Here is a 19,175-nt window from a genome sequence, read left to right on the forward strand (position 1 = left end):
TCCTCTTATTTTGATCATCTTTCTTTGGTTATATACTCCCTTTTGTAACATAGCAGCACTCAGGACTGAATACAGTAATGCAGATGCAGCATTAAATAATGATTTTTAAGTAATTTTACTTTCACATTTGCATATTTACATTTACTGTTGTATTGTTGACCTGTGGTGAGCTTTTGCAGCAAGTAAAATATTATTTTTTTCATATGAATAGCTGTTTATACTTCCCCATCATGTGGATATGAAGTTTATTTTTTAAACCTAAGCATGAAACTTTACTTTTATCTTCACTGAATTTAACTTTCTTAGATCCAGCCTAATACCATAGCCTGTCAAGCTTCTGATATTATCATTTAATGGGCCAGCTATCTTTCCTAGCTTTATGACAATTCAGCAAACTTGTCAAGTGGCTTTTATTTATGGTTAGATTTATCTAATGTGAGAGCAGCAGGTTGAGGTCTCCCACCAATAGAATTTTGCTGACTATGTCTTCCTGTAACTCATTCAGCTTCTCTAAGAATTTGGATTCTATACGACATGGTGCATACACATTTAGTATTGAAATTAGTTCATTGTCTATGGTACCTTTTAGGAGGATATAGTTTCCTTTCTTATCTCTTTTAATGAGATCTATTTTTGCAGCTCCTTTGTCTGAGATAAAGATTGCTACCCCTGCCTTTTTCATTTCAGCTGAAGCCAAATATATTTTGCTCCAACCTTTTATCTTTACTCTATATGTATCTCTCTGTTTCAAATGAGTTTCTTGTAAGCAGCATATTGTAGGATTCTGGTTTTTAATCCACTCTACTATTTATTTATGTTTTGGGAGAGTTCATCCCATTCACATTCAAAGTTATAATTATTAACTCTTTGTTGCCTCCAATGCTATCTTCCCTCTGTATTTTTCCCCTTTTTTACTTTATCCATATTCCACAGTATTTTGCTTCCGAATACCACCTCCTTCAGTGTTGTTGCCCCTTTAAATCCACCCTCCCCTTTCTTTCCCTTTTCTCTTTACCCCCTTCTTCTTCTTCCCTTTCCTTCTATTAGTTCCTCTTTTCCTCCCCCTTCTCCCCTCCTCCTTTCCCCTTTTAATAGCTGAAAGGTAAGATAAGTTTCTTAACTGTGTATATTATGTTAACCTTGAGCCAAATCTGATGAGAGTAAGATTCAGGTAGTTCTCACCTACTCCCTTCTGCCCCTCTATTGCAATAGATTCTTTGTACCTCTTTATATAATGTGATTTACCCCATTAAATCTCCTTCATCTTCCCAACTCTTTATTGTCCCCCCTTTTTAAGGAGATATTGTTTTTAAATCATTCTATCAGAGTCACAGATAAGTCATGAGTGTCCATTACTTCTGGCTAATTATATTTTCTCTAATAGACTTACAATTCTTGAGACTTATGAGAATCTTTCTCCCAGGTGGGAATATAGCCAGTTTCATCCTATTGGAAAGCAGTTTTTTTTTCCTTTGCCCTTTTTTTTACCTTTTCATGTGTCTCTTGAGTCTCCTCCCATTTGAAGTACAAATTTTCTATTTATCTCTGGTCTTTTCTTCAGGAAAAGTTGGAAGTCTCTATTTTGTTAAATGTCTATCTTTACCCCTAGAAGAGAAGGCTCAGTTTTGCCAGATAGTGAATTCTTGGCTGCATTCCAAGCTTCCTTGCTCTTCAGAATATCATATTCTAGGCCCCTCAATCCCTTAATGTTGATGCAGCCAGATCCTATGTAATCCTTACTGTGGCTCCTTGGTATCTAAATTGTTTCTTTCTAACTGCTTGCAGGATTTTCTCTTTTATCTGATAGTTTTGGAATTTGGCCACAATATTCATTAGTGTTTTCATTTTGGGAACCCTTTCAGGAAGGGATCAATATATTCTTTCAATAATTATTTTGCCCTCTGGTTTCATGGTATCAGGGTAATTTTCCATCACTAAATCCAATAATATTTAATCCAGGCTTTTTTTTTTATCCTCAATGTTTTCAGGAAGCTCGGTGATTCTTTAGTTGTCTCTTCTGGATCTGTTCTTGAGGTCAATAGTTTTGCCAATGAAGTATTTTGCATTTTCTTCTATTTTTTTTGATTTTTTGGTCTTATAGATTCTTATAGATTTAACAGATTCTTGTTGTCTCATGAAGTCAATTAGTTTCCACAGATTCCATTCCTTTTTTTTAGAGAAGAATTTTCTTAATTTATGTTTTTACATCTCCTTTTTCAGTTGGTCAATTCTATTTTTGAAGGATTTTTCCATTTGCCCAATTGAGATTTAGAGAGAATTATTTTCTTTTTTGTATTTGTTCAATTGTGTTTTCCAAGGATTTATTTTCTTGTTACAAGGTGTTAATGTTCTCTTGACTTTCTTTTCCCAATTTTTCCATTTGATTTTTTTTGCTTTCTTTACAAGGCAGTGGGATTAAGTGACCTTCCCAAGGTCACACAGCTAGGCAATTATTAAGTGTCTGAGACCAGATTTGAACTCAGGTCCTCCTGACTCCAGGACTGGCACTCTATCCACTAAGTCACCTAGCATCCCCTCCAATTGATTTTTAAACTCCTTCCTGATTTATTTTAAGAAGTCTTTCTGTGTTGGAGACCAATTCATATCCTCTTCTGAAGTTCTAGATCTTTTGTCTTCAAGTTAGTTTTCTATGGAACCCACCCCCCCCAGCTTTTATTTATTATATAGCACAGAACCAAAAACTGATGGGACCCTCCACTACAGCTGTTCCTTTAGGTTGATTTGAATCCTTTACTTGTTACTCATTCAATCCAATCATTCAATTTTTTTTCTGAATTTGCATGATATTAGAAACACATAATTCCTATTTTTCATTCTTATCAACATTTCATGAGATATCTTTTATAAATGTCTTCTATAAATCTATGTATTACCTGTAGCAAATCCCTCTATTTACAACTAGTAAACTTATTTTGAAAAAAAGGAAATGAGATTAGTTTGTAGTAAATTGTAGTAAATTGTAGTTTGTAGTAAATTGTTTTTAATGAAATATTCTCCTTTTTAGTAATTACCCTTTCACATTCTAAATGCCAACAAACTATCTTTTTGATACATTTCAGAATTTTACTAACAACCAAAGTCAAATCCACCATAATATGGTTCATTGTCCTGGAAATGTACTCAGTCCTTTAGCACCTTTTCTTCTCTTCATAACTTTTTGAAGATTATTGATAGCATTTCAGCAATCACATCTTTGATTGCTTTCAGATTCTTTTCCAAACCATGCAAATCAAGCTCTTTGCAGAGTAAGTATGAGTTAGATAGAATGTTGACTTGGATCTACTTCCAATTTGCTTCTGATCCAAATTACCTGTGTGATGTTGGTGTTCTAGGCCAGGCATTTATAGACCATCTAAAAGTTAATCAAAGAATGTCTAAAACGTTGTTTGGAAAATCTTTAGCAAGGATGCCACATTCATTCAGGAGGGTACTGCATCTCTTTCTCAACACTTGTCTAATCAGCTGTATCAATATTAAATTGCATCAATTGTCCAGCCTGGTTTCCCTGGACCAATTATGTATCAAAGATGGCTTCCTTACCCTTTAAGGAGAAAACTAATCTAGCCTGCTTAGGATAGACATTGTTTCTACAATACCTGGGCAAATCACTTAATCTCTATGAGTCCTAATTTCCTTATCTGCTAGACTGAACTGGTAATAGCACTTACTTCATTTATAGATAAAATGAGATAATGCATGGAAGCATTAAGTGCCATTTCAACAACTATTTTTCTAATTGTCATGCTAATTTGTTATCTTTTACCTTCTCTTGGACTGAAGCATCATATTAATAATTTTTAGGTTTTATTTTTTTCCAGCAGAGAGAATTGCCTTGGAAAAAATTAGAAGAAAATAAGAGGTGAAAACTTCTGCCTTCTCTTTATAATGTTACCCTTCATTCATCCGAAGAAGGGCTCCTATCTGTCCACTGATCTTCCTCTTGCCCCTAACATAGCTTATTTTCTTGAAGTCTTTTTTTTAATCATCAGTATATATATATATATATATATATATATATATATATATATATATATATATATATCACCACCTTTTTCTTTTGTTATAAGATTTAGAACTCTTGATTTTCTTTATATGACCATGTCATACTTGTATTTGATCTCTATTACCTGACTTTGTGTTCATTTTCCATATGCCTTTTGGGAATTTAAGTTTGCTAATGAATATAACATACAGGTACTTGACATCTTAGGCAGCTCCCCTTTTATTCCATATATATATATATATATATATATATATATATATATATATATATATATATGTATATGTGTGTGTGTGTGTATATATGTACATATATATATATATATATATATATTTCCTCAGCATTTTATAGTTGAGAGTTTTCTATCTCTCTTGAGCTTACTTCTCTTGTATAATTTTGTGACTAAAGATTTTATTTCTGAAAAGGGACAGACTTGTTCTGTTCAACTGGAACAAAGCTATCAGAGGAACTACCACGGGATACAGCCATGAGATCTCAATGGCTATAGTAACACGGTTCTGGTAATCACGGGCCAACATTAGATACAGGGAGAAAATAAAAGCTTATTGGCATTGTAAGAAGACCATCAAAGTTTGCAATTGTCAGGCTGTAGCACAAAAATGATCAGGAATTTTGTTTCAGGCAGATATGCACAATTTAAGCAGGAAGAGGGATCTGCCAACTTCTCTGACCTTTTGTTCTTGTACCTAATTTGTTTGCATGTCAATTAGGGAGGATCTTGGGAGCAAGGTCGATCACTTTGATACGGTCTGCCACACTATTCCTGTGGGCGATTGGGTTTGGGGGAAGAGAGGAAGAATCCTATAAATAGCTCTTAAGAACATGTTTGCATTAAAGAACTCAATTGCTGTAACAAGAAATTTTCAGATATTAGTTCCTAAAAAGGGCCTCAAGACAAAAGAATAGACTTAATCCTATCATGGGATAAAATTCTTTTGACTTTTGTTGGTTCTTTTTTTTAAGTATGGTGGTTCCCAGTATCTACTATGCATAAAAAAGGGCATCAACCTGCCTTTTTCACCAGTCATTCAACTCTGTAGATAGAAATAGAAAGTACCAGTCTGTCTGAAGAGCTGAAACCCAAAACATGGTGACAACAGCAGCTTGACAACCAAGTAGGTCAGTGGAAAAGCCCAGCAGAAAAAAAATGTCCATTGGAGAAAAGAGATATGATACCCAGTGGATAGGATTATAATGATACTGGCATCTCTAGTGTTGGAATTGGATGGTTACATGCATCCATATCTAGCCACATGTGTCCTTATGTGTATACCCTATATACATGTACCCTGGCCACATTGCCTCTTGTTACATGTCTTTTACATCCATAAACCCTGGCTGTTTCAGGATGTATGTCCCTTAAAACAAGTACTCTGTTCACAATTTTCTCTGGATGTATGTCTTTCCCTACTAGTAGTGTACTAAATTATGGGAAACTATACTCCATATGTCCATGAGAAAATATCATCACCTTCTTTGTTTTTCTGTTTGATTAACATATCTTTGCTCTGAACTAATATATCTATGGCAAAAGTATAGGTGGGGATTATAAACTAGGTTTTGAGTCTTTGGATATGGAATGATTTTTTTTTCCTGGGAGTACACAGATCCCAGGTACTATAATATCAAGATAATTAATAATGAGAAAGTAAATATAGATTTTTTAGGGACCATAGGCAAAGGTCAATACTACATGGTTTAATCTAGAGGAAGGAGATTAACATAGGTTTAGACATGGGAGAAGTCTTTTTTTTTTTTAGGTTTTTGCAAGGCAGTGGGGTTAAGTGGCTTGTCCAAGGCCACACAGCTAGGTAATTATTAAGTGTCTGAGGCCAGATTTGAACTCAGGTACTCCTGACTCCAGGGCTAGTGCTCTATCCACTGCACCACCTAGCTGCCCCGACATGGGAGAAGTCTTAGAGATTAGAAGTCCACTCCCTTCATATTACAAAGACTCAGAAGGTCAGTGATATATAGCTAGTTAGTGAGGTGGACTTTGAAGTCTATTCTTTGCTACCTTTCATCCTAGATTCTCTGGAACTGTGGTATCCATGGTATAAAGTTTTCAACATCTTCTCTATATGTAAAAGGAACTGGATCTTTCTTTCTTTCTTTCTTTCTTTCTTTCTTTCTTTCTTTCTTTCTTTCTTTCTTTCTTTCTTTCTTTCTTTTTCTTCCTCTTCCTTCCTTCCCTCCCTTCCCTCTTCCTTCCTTTCTTCCTCTTTTCATTGCTATGTTTTTTATTTCTTTGTTTCCTTCCTTCACTTTTTCTTCTTTCTTTCCTTTCCTTTTCTTTCTTTCTTTTTTTCTTTCCTTCTTTCTTTCTTTCTTTCTTTCTTTATGTTTTTTCTTTCTCTCTTTCCCCCTCTTCTTTCCTTTCTTCCTTTCTTTTTCAATCTATCCATCTCTCTATCTTTCTTTCCTGCCCTAGTTCCCTCATCTTCTGAAGGGGAGGAAGGGGAAGCAGATAAGTAAAAAATGATTATAAATAGTATTGCCCTGGAGGGGTTGCAATCTATATCTGCACTGGTGGAATGATATCAACCCTAAATCACAGACCTTTCAATATGTTAAGATCATTTGAAATTTCCATTAGATAAAACCCTGGTACCTGATGATCACAGTTTAATATTTGTCCTTCCTCTTTTGGCAGGTGCCTCTTATGAAGGAAACCTCATCAAATACCAAGGAAGGGTTCAAGCACCTGGGGATAATAAACTGCTGCAAACCTTTGAATAGCTAAGCTTTATTTGCTTCCTTTTCCTTTATTTTTGTACCTAGATCAGAGGAGAGCAGTGTTGAAATGAAGGTTTACCTATACTTGGTGTTAGTGTATCACTGTCAAACCAGCTCATTTTTTATGGAGTTCTCAGTTCACTAGGAAGAGTTTTGAGAACATATGGCAGAGAACATTTAGGTAAGAATTTGGGAAACTTGCTCATCTGTAACAGCCTGGGCTTTCCTTCCCATTCTTATGTTGTATGTCCCTAGCTATTGATACACTGGGGATAGCAGCAAGGAATTCATGTGATTCTCCAGGTGTCTGTGGTTGGTCTATGCTTGGATTCTCTGTTGTTTCTAAGCAAAACCATAAAGCATATCAAAGAGGAAATAATAAAGATGACATATTCTGAAGATTTAGCCCACACAGTGCTGATCTTTGGCAACTGAGGTTAATTTCCTGTCACTTGCAAAGCCTGCCCAGTTGTAGGTATCAGACATGACACAGGTGAAAACTGGCAGAAAAATTGATTGGAAAACTTATAAGCTCCTTTCCTTTGATTTTTCCTTGAATGTTTCCTTTTGTTCCCTCCTTTTCATTTATTTATTCATTAATTCATTTGTTTGCTTATTTACTTTTTGCACTGAGTGCTGCCATATTCACACAGTCTTCATTGATAGACCTAACCATGGGCCACTGTACCTCATTTCTTCATGGATATGGGAGTAAAAAAGACCAGAAGTAGGGATGGAGATGATAAAGTGTTGATTTGAGTACAAGGTCAAATTTCAAGCTGGAGGGAAAGCAAATGGTAGTCATTATGCCAAAGGAAATCAATAACTAAACAGAAAGCTCTAGAATATAGAAAGGGCTGGAGTCAGAGCAAAGCAGCAATAGATTGAGCTAGAGCAGTTAATGACCAGGAAAACTAGATGAAGGAAAGAAGAGATAATGAGCAAAAAACTATATGTGCAATGTAAGGGGAAGGAAATCTCAGAGAGAAGGTTCTAGTAGTAGGGGCAACTAGAACAGGCCTCCTCCAGAAGGTGGAATATGAACATAAAGAAATCCAGGAAAACCCAGAATCCCAGAAGAGGAGACAGAGCTTCCAGGAATGGGAAGACAGTCAGTGCAAAGGCATATTATGCCTGTATAATCAAGAGATGGAATGTCATGTGCAATGGAAATTAAGAAGGTAAGTATTGCTATGCTGTATAGGTGAAAAGGAATTATGAATAAGAAGCCTGAATTAGGTATGGAAGGGTTGGATGGTGAAGTCCCTTACAAACCAGATTTTCTATTTGATCCTGGAAGTAAGCAAGAGTCCCTGGAATTGATGGAATGTGGTGAGGACGGGAATAAGGAAGGCAACATGGTAAGAGATAAACTTGAGGAAAATTACTTCCATACCTGAGTGGAAGATGGATGAGAGTGGGAAGAGACTTAAGGTGGGGACCAACCAGTAGACTATAGCAAAAATCCACATGAAAGGTGAAGGGGTCTGTACCAGGCTAGTGGCTTTGCAAGTGAAAAGAGTATATTGAGATGTAGTAAAGGTAGAAATAATATGACTTGGCAATAGATTGGTTATGTGTGGTGCATATTATTGGGGAGTTCATGATGATATTGAGGTCATGAATCTGAAAGAATAGGAAGATAGTGGTGCTCTGAACACAGTAAAAGGAAAGTTTGGAAAAGGGAGGGTTGGGGGAAAAATGATGAGTTGTGTTTTGGATCTGTTGAATTTGGGCTCTCCATATTCTAGGTCCCTGTCATCAAATACTTAATGCTTTCATGGGAATTGGCATTAAGACTATTCATACCATTCATTTTTAACAGGCTGAAGGGATCCTGCCTTTGTATGCTGACAATCAATCACTCTCATGTTCTGTAAATGGAGGTTTCCCCAAGCACAAGTTAAACTGTACAGGACTATAATCCAAAATTCTGAGGTTGACCTTTCAACTGCCTGAGCATTTGCCCTTGAACAACAAACTCCTACAGGCATATTTCTTGTCTCGTGTCCAGTTGACATACATGTGACAAATTCAGACTCCCTCAACTTTCACCAAGTCTCTTGAACAAACCATTCAATCTTCATCCTCTAGTCTACACTCTCAAACTGGGCTCTGTCCTTCATGAGAGAGGGTGTGATTTCCAGTTACCTAAATGACCAGTATCAAGGAAATGTTCTGAAGGGGGTGGGGTGCTGATCAATCATCACCAGAGGCAATAAGAGCCTCTGCACCTTGTCATAGAGCAGCTTGTATTGTCTCCTCACACCCCCACACCCCCATCTCCCCAGCTAGAAAATAGATTGACAGACCTGGAAATTACCTGAGAGATCATTTAATCCAAACTCCCTCATTATACGGAAAAAAAGACTGAGACAGTTGAAAGAACTTATGTAAATACTGTGTTAGCTTAAATATCAGGAGTGAGGAAAGGGGAGAGAGGAGGAGGAGGAGGAGGAGGAGGAGAGAAAGGGATGGGGGGAGAGAGAGACAGACAGTGAGAGAAGGAGTGGGACAGGGAAAGAGAGGAAGAGGGGGAGAGAAAGAGAGGGGAAAAACAGAGAGATCAGAGACAAAGAAAGATTGGGAGGAGAGGGACAGGGAAGGAGAGGAAGAAGTAGAGGGAAAGAGACAGATAGAGACAGAGAGACAGAGAGAGATATCATGTGCAGTTGGTAAATTGCTGGACCTACAATCAGTCCTGAGTTCAAATCCTGCTTCAAAAACATACTAGTGTGATCCTGGGCAAGTCAGTTAACTTCTTTTTACCTTGTGGTCCTCATCTGTAAAATGGGGAATAACAATTTCCCTTATCTCCCAGGGTTGTTATATGGATCAAATGAGATAATATTTGTAAAGTGCTTAGTATAGTGCCTTCCACATAGTGAAATATAAATGTTAGCTATTATTGTCTTTTATCATCACCTAGCACATAGTAGGTGGTTAATAAATGCTTGATGACTGATTATTAGTGTATATTCTCTTTGAGTGGGTAGTAGATGAGAGTAGGGGGAGGGAAGACTACATTCTATAGGAACCTGTAAAAAAAATTCCTAGGTCTGCCATCTTGCTTTTCCCTTTTTAGCCAATCATTATTTGTTTCTTCCCTTTTATTCCATCCTCTTCCCCATCAAGAAAGCAAGTCCCAAAGTGCATATTTAAAAGTGTTTTATTATCAAAGTCACACAACTTTATTCCCTGAGCCTCCCTCCCAAGATGCCTCTTTCCTCCTCCCCCCTCCACCCCATCTCCTGTTTGCTCAGCCCCAAACACAGGCTATGATGATCTAACGGCAGGCAGAGAGCAACATGCAGGTTTTCAAATGTTCTGTGATAAACATGAAGAAGATCTCTACTCTAACATACATTTCAAAGGTTTCCTTTTACGCAAATATGACCCATCAAAGGGCCCCAGAACCCTTGGATTAGAGCTAGTTATTGTGAAATAGATTCTCTTCTCTTTTTTTTCCTTCTTATGATCATGTGTAAAACAAAACTGGTGCTGTGTTGTCCCAGAGGCTGAATGATTGATGGGATAATGAAATGCAAGCAGGAACAGAAGCTCTGTAGCTAGAGGGGAAAGGAGGGCTTTAGTGTCTCTTTATAATGAGCAGCAAATAGAAGGGGTTTGAAAGTGAGTTGCCCAAGCCTAGGTTGTTAGCTACTCCTCTTTATGAGCTCTGCCCAGGTACCCTCCATTGATTCTAAGGGAAGTAGCTGTCATTCCCAGGTAGCTCTGGCCCACTTGGGTCTTCTGGTGCAGTCATTTCCCCTTGTAGTGTCTGCACTTACAACTTGCCCTTAATCATTCTCTGTTTAGGGCTCCTGGGATATGGGAAGGCATAGAAGTGCATGTTATTCATGATCCTATTAGTATTTGTGTTCTTTCAGGGACACCCATTTAAATGGACTATTAAAAGGTCTGTTGTGTTCTGAGAGGACTTGATTTGACAGGGCACCCTCTGTGTAATCACCTCTGGTTCCTAAGGACTTAAGGGACTGCAATGCACTCATCCTTAAAAGAGGCATCTTGCCTTAACTCTCAGTGAATCGGAGGTCTCTTCTTAATTCAGTCCTTTGGAACTAAGGATTTGGTTGTGGAACTCTTCCTTAGTGATCTAAAAACTCTTTATGGTCAGATTCATTTTTAGAAAACAAAGCTGAGTAGTTGAAAGATTTCCTGTTTCATTAGATGATTTCACTTACCTTTGAGAACTCAAATCCTTTGAGAGTTGGGTGACTTTGGGCAAGCCACCCTATGGACTTTTGTTGGTAAAGGTTTAACCACTGGTTGTATGACAGACTTTTAAGTTTAATTTTCCATATTAACATCTTCTCCATCACTTCCTTAAGTAAAGGTTTAACCACTGGTTGTATGACAGACTTTTAAGTTTAATTTTCCATATTAACATCTTCTCCATCACTTCCTTAAGTCTAGACCAAAAAAATTATAAATTAAGACAATCAGTAATCAATACATTTAGCCTCAATTTTTAAGATACAAATGCTCACACTTAAAATCTAATTAGAGCCACTCAATATAACTTTACTTAGAATAGACTCCCCACTGGTCAGGTAGTGGGGAGTCTATTCTATCTCTACCTCAGTCTATCTCTGCCTCTACCTCTGTCTCTCTGTGTCTGTCTCTGTTTTCAAGGGACTTTGTAATCTTTCCTCTACACTTATGATGATCTACCCTGAAATTATAGATATTTGTATGAGAGTCCTACTCTTCTGCTTCAGGATGGCCTGGAGGTGAGCCTGAGATTATTTATAAGTGGTCAAATCAGGGGGACACAGGTACAAGGACTTGCCCAACTGGAAAGCCTTCACAGGTAGATCTGATCACAGACTATACATTTTCTCAGTTCGCTAAATTTAGTAGGCTGCTTCACTTCATCCACTCTACATTCAACCAAACTGGCCTCCTTGCTGTGCCTTATATATCATATTCTCTTTCCTACTTTTAACCTTTGGTATAGGCTGGCCCACCTGCTTGAAAGAAATGTTTTTCTTCCTCACCTCCATCTTCCTTGAAGTTTGGCTTATGTTCCATTCCCCAATCACCTTAATCATTCAGATTTTTCTCCTTCCTTTTCCTCCTCAAATTCTCATGTATACATTTACCTGTTTATGTGAAGTATCCTTGCCCCATCTAGCAGATTTTAAGCTGCTTTTTGTCTTTGCACAGTGTCTAGGACTGATTGCTAGTAGCCAATCAGCTAGGGTTTGTTAAAGGCTGACTATGTGACTGAGCAAGGACTAAGCCTTGGTGATACAAAAAAAGCATTGAAGATACAATGACCATGACAACAACAACAAATTCCAAACTCAGGGCTTCATTTCAAGGAGTTTACATCCTTATGGGGGAAATAACAGGAAAATAACTAAGTACATATGAGGTATTTGCAAAGAATTATATTAACTACTTTAAATTGGATTGTATAAACAGGTAGGTAATGATGATAATGAATTCGTTTGCTGCTGCCATTCAGTTGTGTCTTATTCTTCATGACCCTATTTTTTTTTTGGGGGGGGGTTTCTTGGCAAAGAGACTAGAGTAATTTACCATTTACTTCTCCAGCTCATTTTTAGAGACATGGAGACTGAGACAAAATTAAATGACTTGTCCAATAAGGATTTGAGACCAGATTTGAACTCATGGAGTTGCACCATCCTGGTTCTGAGCCCAGTGCTCTATCCACTATGCCACTTAACTGCCCATATTGAATTTGTTCAGTCAAGACAATTTCTGGAGATTTTCTATCAAGTCATAGAAGGTTTGTGATTTGAATAGACAGAGGAAGTACCCACCCCAACAAAATCTTTTAAAATGATTAATTTCCTTTTGTAGAAATTAAATTCCTTGAGGCAGGGAATATGTTATTTTTCTTCTTTGTATCTTTCCCAGTACCTAGCAGAGAACCTTGTCCACAGGGGATACTCAATAAAATGTTCATTCATTTGTTGAATAGAACTATACATTTTTTGTAACCAAAATGCAGCTGTCTTCACAAATTCCTAGATGCAGTTTTATGGCTTAAGAGACAAAGAGCTGTCCCAGAAGTCAGAAGACCTGAGTTCAAATATTGCCTGTGTTAGTGTATGACCTTAAGTCACTTGATCTCTCTCAGCCTCAGTTTCCTTATTTATAAAATAAGGAAGTTGTATTTAATTGCCTCTAAAATCTCATTCAAAGTCTATGATTCTTTCCCCAAATGCCTAGTTGATCATTACCTTCCCTCTTGAACCACAACATAGCACTTTTTTTTGGGGGGGGGAGAGCACATTTCATATATTACATGCTTTCATTCTGTGTGTTTGTATTATCCACTTAGCAGACTATAAGATGAATGATGATAAGGAAGGTGGTTCATTGAAACTCTGATCACCCCAGGACCTTGTAGAGTGCTCTGGCATCATTCCATAAGCATTTCTGAATGTCTACTACATAGCCAGCCTATGATGAATGGTGGAACTACAAAGACAGAAACAAAATAGTAATTTTTTAGGAAACAATACAATACATATAAATGAACAAAGCATATATAAATACAAAGTAATTCATGGGGATGGTTTCTGAGTTGAAAAGCATCATATTGGAGGTAATACTAGAGGTAAACTATGAAAGAAACTAAGTCTAGGAGGGAAACATGAGGAGGAAAGGAATGAATCTCAAATATGTAGGACCACCTGTACAAAGGCACCAATATGGAGATGGAAGGGGTGTTCTAGAAACAATGAGGATGTCAGGATAGCTGCAACATAAAGTTCATTAAGGAGAGTACTGTGAAATAAGGCTAAAAGAGAAAGCTTAAACTCAGAGGTTGCCAACATAGGGATAGATATTGGTCCAAAAGTTTTGGACAAGTTGACTTTGAAATGCCTATAAGCCATATAGTAGCAAGCATTTATTAGGCAGTTGGTGGTGTAGGAATACACATATATACCTTCACCTCTCTCTCTGTCAGTCTCTTGTGTCTCTGTTGGTTTCCATCTCTGTCCCTCTTACCTTGATTTGAATGGATTTGCCTACAATGTCAAATGCTTCTGGAGTTATCTACCTCCACATATTTCTAGAATTCCTTGTTCAACTTTCTCTTTTATCCTTATTAGTCTTGAATTGACTTTGCTATCCTTCTCCCCTCAGCCCCTTCACCCTCCATTCATTCCACTGTTATTCCTAAGCCTAGGGACTTTTTTGAACTTTTGGTTTGTTATATTCCCAGCACCTGGTTCAGTGCTTTGTGAGCATTAGACACTTAATAAATGTTTATGGAATGAATGAATGGCTGTTTAGAGAGAGAGTGGGACAATGGAGATGACAGAATTTTCAAAGGGGAAAATTAGCAATAGGAGGATGACTAGGGGCAGAGGGAAGAAAAATGAGGAAAAAGAAAAAGCAGTTCCAGTTTTGATGGTGAAATGAGAGACCAAGATAAATTGGTCCCAATTTCCACCTTAAAGATTGATTATCCCATTAATCTTAAATTTTATTCAGATGAGTCCATGGCTTCATGGTGCATTCAATAAAATATTCCTGTGGTTCTTGGTACTAAAGTGAACAAAGGCAAGATATAGAAGCAACCAGCCAAATGCACAATAAACTATGCTCATAGAAATGCCAACCAGTCTTTAAGCCTTATTTTCCTTCTCTCAAAAAAATTCTTCCCTTCTTTCTTTTTGTTACCAGTCCCAAACTGCCCCTTTGTATTCAAGATTACAATGAGACCTTTAAATTTTTCCCACTTGGTCATTCACACATTAAACAAGCTTCACTCTTATTTCCCTTCTCTCAGATTTCTCTCTTTTTATTTGGGTGAGCTTCATTACTAATTTTTTTAAAGTAACATCTTGAATTCTACTATGCATTCATGCACTGTTCTTGTTTCTATCTCAGAATATCATGCTTATCTATTTTTTGAAAGTCTTATTACTTAGTAACTACATTGCTTTTCTTTCCCAAAGTTTATTTTTCAAAAGAATCAGAGATTGTAGCAGCAGTAGTAGTAATGATAGTAGAGGTGGTGATAGAAGCAGCACTAGAATTATAGTATTGGTGGTGGTAGTAGTAGTGGAGATAGTAGGAATAGGAGGAGGAGGAGGAGGAGCAGCGCTAGTAGTAGCTAATTAAAACATAACAGAGATTTATAAAACACTCTCTGTATACCAGCCTGCTTATATATCTATGTATCTATGTATATATAATATGCATATATATATATATATATATATGTTTTAGCTCATTTGATCCTCATGACAATCTTGTGAAGTGGAAGAAACTATTATATCTCACTTTTTTTAAATGGAGAATTTGAGGTTGAAGAAAGTTAAGCAATTTGTCCAAGGTCACAGTGCTAATAAGTCTGACTCCAAGCAAATGTTCTTGACCCAATATTTATATTCCCTGGTAAAACAGCATGAGAATTCTTGAACTCCTTACCTAAATGGACAATTTTTGAAGGGACAGAAACTTTCATGAATAAATAGAAGAGAAAGATCTCCAATACTATGGACAAAAAAAGCCTGTGATTTCATGTTATTCTTCATCCTCTTCATTCCTCTCTAGGCTCCTCTTCTAACTTTGGACTTTCTCCTCTATACTATATAAATCTCTTCACCCTGGAAATTCACTCATCTCTGACCTTCTTATCAACAAGTGAAAGCTTATTCTATTTTTATGGTCCTTCACTCTGATTAGTTGATTTCTACCGGAATCTTTAGTTTCAGAAAAGTGTCCAGTGCTCATACCTCCTCATTCTTCTCCCTACTCTTATTCCTTGACTGTCCATACTTTTCCCCACCATGCCATAGTCTCTGACTGATCGTTTCCTACCAGATTCTTCATTTTAAGGAAAGTCCCTAGGCCAGCCATGACTTCATTCTTCTTTCTCCCTCTTCTCACTCCCCTGCTCTGACCTAGGGGCTTCTTCTCAATGTTATCTTTCCTCATCAGATGGCAAACTTCTTGATGTCTAGAGCTATCTTTCTGCTTTGTGTTTATGTTATTAGGCTTAGCATAGTAATATACCACAGCTGGTACAGGGAACTTAATAAATGCTTGTTGACTTGTTGACTTATCTTGTAAATGCTCTCTTAGGTATTTTCACCATTTAAAATTCAATTGAGGGTGGCTGGGTGGTACAGTGGATAGAACACCTGGAGTCAGGAGTACCTGAGTTCAAATTCAATTTCAGACACTTAATAATTACCTAGCTGTGTGGCCTTGGGCAAGTCACTTAACCTCACTGCCTTGCAAAAACCTGAAAAATAAATAATAAAATAAAATAAAATTCAATTGAATCAACACTTTTCAGGTCCTACTGTGTTCAGTACTATGCTAGATACTGAGAATATGCAAATAAAAATGTGATAATTTCTGCCCTCAAGATAGTTTTAATCTGATAAAGGATATAACTTTCACAGGTCAATTGAATATGGAAAGATCACTAAAAACCTCTTTCCTCCAAAAAAACCCCAAAACTTGCTTTTAGGGATCAGAGACAATTCATCCCCCAGACTTACCTATAATTGCCTTTTAGGCAATAGAGGAAGATGGGATTTCCATCCAATGTATCCTTTTTGTAGTTTGTGATCACCATGACTTCTCTGAGCATGTTTAACCCTTTATTCCTCCTTTCTGGTTCAACATTTCATAGTCAGTCAGTTTCTCTTTCTGAGGGGCATAGCTTTTCCAGTCTTGATGCCCTTTTCTACTGGACATGAGGAGGGTATGGTCTTCCCTGAGTGACCTCTCTGTTCTTTTTTCTAACAGACTGATTCTGAGGCTATAGTGGGGAGTGAGGTCACTATAGTGGGGAGTGAGGTCACTATCCCAGCCAGGGATGAGGTACCATGGAAAGAACTCTGAATTAGGAGTCATCTGATTTGGGAGACACAGGCAAGTACTGGATCAGGATGGAAAAAAAGGTAAAGTTCTTCTATGAAATTAAACTTTTTTTTTTAGGTTTTTTGCAAGGCAATGGGGTTAAGTGTCTTGCCCAAGGCCACACAGCTAGATAATTATTAAATGTCTGAGGCCCAATTTGAACTCAGGTACTCCTGATTCCAGGGCTGGTGCTCTATCCACTGTGCCACCTAGCCTCCCCTTATGAAATTAAACTTTAAAGAAATCATTTTTCCTTCTCTCTCTCTCTCTCTCTCTCTCTCTCTAGCATATAACTATCTAACATTTATATTCCTGTTCTCCTAAGAGACAGTGTGGAAAATAAAAATAAAAAGCAGATATCAGAGCCAAGAAGATCTGACCAAGTCTCCTTTCTGATCTATATTGGCTTTGTGATCTTAGTCAAGTGGTGGTAATAGTAGCAACTGTCTGGAACTGTTAAATTGCTGAAAAGGTGGCTATACATTCTATACATTGGTGGCTGAATTTGCTTCATTAGGAGTTCTCTATACCAATGAAATCACAGATCTGATAAAACAACAACAACACATGGAGCATGGGGAAAGAGGGTCCTTGAACAAGCCCATGGCATAGGTGGTTAGCTCCAAGTTAAATTTGTCTTATATATAGCCTCCTAATAACTTATACATATTGATAAACATAACTCACATCACACCAGAAACTTCTGATTGTCCTTTTCAATATTTTGAAAGGAACTCTTGTTCTCTTTAGAACATCTCCAGAGACATTAATATTTCTTCTCTATTGACTTTTCCATCCAGTGACTGTGATCTCCTGGTTTTCCCATCAAGATACTCCATTTGTTGACTCCAGGTATTTGGACTGGCTGGACCCCCCTGACTGGACTAACACTCTTTTTAAAAAAATTTAATATGTATTTATTCTCATTTTGTACAAATAATGTTTTTTATACATTAATAAAATATTCTTGTTTAAGAGTAAACAAAATGCCCCCTCCCCCAAAAAATATAGACTCGCTTGAGTGATAAAGGGGAGAGAAAATTTAAAATTAAAATTAAAAAAATAATAGTAATAATTGTAGGTATGGCCAAGTGTTGCAGTGGACGGAGCACCAGCCCTGGAGCCAGGAGCACCCAAGCTCATATCTGGCCCCGTACACCCAACAATCATCCAGCCGTGTGACATGCAAGCCACCCCAACCCCACTGCCCTGCAAAAAAAAAAAAAAAAAAAAAGAAAAAAGACCCAAAATAAAATAAAATAAAATAGTAATAATAGTAGGGGTGGCTGGGTGGCAGACAGAGCACTGGCCCTTGAGCCAGGAGCACCCGGGTCCAAATCTGGCCTCAGACACCCAACAATCACCCTGCTATGCGGCCTCAGGCAGGCCACCCAGCCCCATTTGCCCTGCACCCCCCAAAAATAATAATAATAAAAAATGTGCTTCAGCCTGTGTTCCAACACCAACAACTCTATCATGAATGGATCACATTCTTTATGATAAGTCCATCACAAAAGTTACTTCCATATTTTTCTACCATTGCCATTGCTGATCGCAACTCCTTCCTTTCGTATTTCTCCACTACTATGTACTATATTTTCTCTCTCCTTTCACACTGACTCTGCTGTAGGGTAGCTGAGTGGCTCAGCAGACAGATCCCCGGGTCTGGGGCCAAGAGGCCCCGAGCCTCCATACCACCCCTTACCCAGCATCCACCTGGCCCTATGGTCCCAGACAGGCCATCCAATCCCAGCCCCTTGCAAGAATTAAAAAGAAAAAATGTGTTATATCTGACCACTCTACCCCCATGGTCCATCCTCTCCTCCTTCATTCACATCCCCCCTTTCCCCCTGTCCCCCCCCTTACTCCAGATGTCTATACTCCATTGAGTATATATGCTGTTTCCTCTCCTAGCCATCTCTGATGAGAGTGAAGATTCCCTCATTCCCCCTTGCCTTCCCCCCTTTTATATCATTGCAATAGCTCATTGTTATAAAGAACAATATTACTATATGAAATATCTTGACCTATTCTCCCTCTCCTTTTTCTTTCTCCCATTACATTTCCCTTTTTTTCTATTGACTCCATTTTTACACCATATTTTATCTTCAAATTCATCTTTCTCCTGTGCTTCAACTATAAAAAACTCCTTCTACCTGCTCTATTAACTGAGAAGGTTCAAATGAATATTATCAGTGTCATTTTTCTATGTAGGAATACATGCAGTTTATCATCATTAAGTCCATCATATTTTCCCCTTCTCCTCCAATCTCTATGCTTCACCTGAGTCCTGTATTTGAACACCAAACCTTCTGTTCAGCTCTGGCCATTCCAACAGGAACATTTGAAATTCCACTGGTTCATTGAAAGTCCATCTTTTTCCCTGGAAGAGGACATTCAGTTTTGCTGGGTAGTTGATTCTCAGTTGCATTCTAAGCTCTTTTGCCTTCTAGTATATTATATCCCAAGCCCTACGAGCTTTTAATGTAGTTGCTGCTAAGTCCTGTGA

At 37.6% G+C, this 19,175-nt stretch overlaps 1 long non-coding RNA gene across 2 annotated transcripts; it reads right to left on the reverse strand.

Moving 5' to 3' along the window:
- Nucleotides 1-10,032: 10,032 nt before the first annotated feature.
- On the reverse strand, nt 10,033-16,533 carry LOC141516213 (uncharacterized). Of its 2 annotated transcripts, none has more exons than XR_012476633.1 (4): nt 16,303-16,533; nt 13,080-13,255; nt 10,984-11,211; nt 10,033-10,347 (listed from the first exon to the last, which is right to left on the reverse strand). It is a non-coding gene; the product is annotated as an uncharacterized LOC141516213 (long non-coding RNA). The 2 variants fall into 2 exon arrangements; XR_012476632.1 differs by having other exon boundaries at nt 13,015-13,255.
- Nucleotides 16,534-19,175: the final 2,642 nt, after the last annotated feature.

Source organism: Macrotis lagotis, chromosome 3, assembly GCF_037893015.1.
Source record: "Macrotis lagotis isolate mMagLag1 chromosome 3, bilby.v1.9.chrom.fasta, whole genome shotgun sequence".
Taxonomy (NCBI): Eukaryota; Metazoa; Chordata; class Mammalia; order Peramelemorphia; family Peramelidae; genus Macrotis; species Macrotis lagotis.